A 3,267-nucleotide genomic window follows, 5' to 3' on the forward strand; every position below is an offset into this window, starting at 1 on the left:
TTAACTTTGTTATGTTTATAACTAAATTATATAGAAATATAACCAGATTGTATTTTTCAGTTAATTTTATAGGTCAATTTTGGGGAAGATGTAGAGTTGAAATGTTAGCATTTAGAAATTCTCATTTACCTATGGATTATGTCATCTAATAGGTATTTATAACAATATACTTGGTATCTAGAGTTTTATTATGCTCACTTAAGAGTTTGGGTAAACTCCAGGGGTTGGTGACGGACAGGGAGGTTGGGTGTGCTGCGGTGCATGGGGTCGCAAAGAGTCGGACACGACTGAGCGACTGAACTGAACTGAAACCAAGATTACATAAAACAAAATTTCAAATACATGCATCATGGACACAAGCTCTTATTCCAGAAACTTATTTTATTTTTTCATATAGAATTTCAATCAAAAATACTTAGGAAACAGAAAACTAATGTATTTTTTATTGTTAGATAAGAAATAACCACAAATTTATCAACTTAAACAGTCATCTCAGTTTGGAAACTATGTACGCCAATCACATAAAGAAGCATGTACTTCAACAATGGAGACTTGGCATCTTATTAATTGATTATAATATTTTTCTTATTCATTCACTCATTCACAATGTAATTATTGTGATTTCTGTCAATAGTTGAAATGTTTGCCCTGTAGGAATTAAGTATTTTGTCTGCTAAAACACTATTTCTAAAATTATAAAATATTCAGTTTAGTTTCAAAAAATAAATGCCAAAACTGTCCAAAGATGCTACTCTGTACAGGAAAATGCATGTTAACAAATAGAATGGATAATAATACCTGCCATAGTAATATCTCAGAGACACATGTTTCACCATTCTCCAAAATAATTTTCAGTTCAGTTCAGTCGCTCAGTCGTGTCCAACTCTTTGGGACCCCATGAATTGCAGCACACCAGGCCTCCCTGTCTATCACCAACTCCCAGGTTCACTCAGATTCATGTCCATCGAGTCGGTGATGCCATCCAGCCATCTCATCCCCTGTTGTCCCCTTCTCCTCCTGCCCCCAATCCCTCCCAGCATCAGAGTCTTTTCCAATGAGTCAACTCTTCGCATGAGGTGGCCAAAGTACTGGAGTTTCAGCTTTAGCATCGTTCCTTCCAAAGAAATCCCAGGGCTGATCTCCTTCAAAATGGACTGGTTGGATCTCCTTGCAGTCCAAGGGACTCTCAAGAGTCTTCTCTAGCACCACAGTTCAAAAGCATCAATTCTTTGGCGCTCAGCTTTCTTCACAGTCCAACTCTCACATCCATACATGACCACTGGAAAAATCATAGCCTTGACTAGACGGACCTTTGTTGGCAAAGTAATGTCTTTGCTTTTCAATATGCTATCTAGATTGGTAATAACTTTTCTTCCAAAGAGTAAGCATCTTTTAATTTCATGGCTGCAGTCACCATCTGCAGTGATTTTGGAGCCCAGAAAAATAAAGTCTGACACTGTCTCCACTGTTTCCCCATCTATTTCCCATGAAGTGATGGGACCGGATGCTATGATCTTAGTTTTCTGAATGTTGAGCTTTAAGCCAACTTTTTCACTCTCCACTTTCACTTTCATCAAGAGGCTTTTTAGTTCTTCTTCACTTTTCTGCCATAAGGGTGGTGTCATCTCCATATCTGAGGTTATTGATATTTCTCCCGGCAATCTTGATTCCAGCTTGTGCTTCTTCCAGCTCAGCCTTTCTCATGATGTACTCTGCATATAAGTTAAATAAGCAAGATGACAATATACAGCCTTGACGTACGCCTTTTCCTATTTGGAACCAGTCTGTTGTGCCATGTCCAGTTCTAACTGTTGCTTCTTGACCTGCATATAGGTTTCTCAAGAGGCAAGTCAGGTGGTCTGGTATTCCCATTTCTTTCAGAATTTCCCACAGTTTATTATGATCCACACAGTCAAAGGCTTTGGCATAGCCAATCAAGCAGAAATAGATGTTTTTCTGGAACTCTCTTGCTTTTTCCATGATCCAGCGGATTTTGGCAATTTGTCTCTGGTTCCTCTGCCTTTTCTAAAACCAGCTTGAACATCAGGAAGTTCACGGTTCACGTATTGCTGAAGTCTGGCTTAGAGGATTTTGAGCATTACTTTACTAGCGTGTGAGATGAGTGCAATTGTGTGGTAGTTTGAGCATTCTTTGGCATTGTCTTTCTTTGGGATTGGAATGAAAACTGACCTTTTCCAGTCCCGTGGCCTCTGGTGAGTTTTCCAAATTTGCTGGCATATTGACTGCAGCACTTTCACAGCATCATCTTTTAGATACCTGTAAAGAAACAGAAGAAAATCAACCTCACCAATAGTCAGATAAACTCAAGTTAAAAATTGCATTCCACTTTTGGCTGTTAAATAAATATTTTTTTAAAATATTCAATCCACAGTAATGATGGAGATACAGTATCATATGTTACTGTTGATGGTCCAAATGGGTTCATTGCAATTTAGCAGGAAAATAACAGAAATAGAGACACTAAGGGAAAATGACCACAACTTGATACTAATTGTCATCTGTGGGCTCTTATCTTCTTACAGCTATATTTATAATATTGTTCAACCTATCACATCAGAGAATTGAAAAAGTAGAAAACTCAAAGTCCAATAATAAGCAAATCATTTCAGAAAGTGAAAATCAGTCCTGGCAGTGGGCAGTTAGAGCTACAGTATTAACAAACAAAACATCAGCATTGATCAGAAAGGTGTGACTATGACAAGTGTGAAACAAGACAGATACAAGGACACTCAGTTCAGTTCAGTCCCTCAGTCATGTCTGACTCTTTGCAACCACATGGACTGCAGCACGCTAGGCCTCCCTGTCCATCACAAAATCCCAGAGCTTACTCAAACTCATGTCCATCGAGTCGGTGATACCATCCAACCACCTTATCCTCTGTCGTCCCCTTCTCCTCCCACCTTCAATCATTCTGAGCATCAGGGTCTTTTCCAATGAGTCAGTTCTTCGCATCAGCTGTCCAAAGTATTGGAGTTTGACCTTCAGCGTTAGTCCTTCCAATGAATATTCAGGACTGATTTCCTTTAGGATGGACTGATTGGATCTCCTTGCAGTCCAAGGGACTCTCAAGAGTCTTCTCCAATACCACAGTTCAAAAGCATCAATTCTTTGGCACTTAGCTTTCTTTATAGTCCAGCTCTCATATTCACACATAACTACTGGTAAAACCAAAGCTTTGACTAGACGGACCTTTGTTGGCAAAGTAATGTCTCTGCTTTTTACAATGCTGTCTAGGTTGGTCAGATA

This window comes from Bos mutus, chromosome 20 (genome assembly GCF_027580195.1).
Source record: "Bos mutus isolate GX-2022 chromosome 20, NWIPB_WYAK_1.1, whole genome shotgun sequence".
In the NCBI taxonomy this organism is placed as follows: Eukaryota; Metazoa; Chordata; class Mammalia; order Artiodactyla; family Bovidae; genus Bos; species Bos mutus.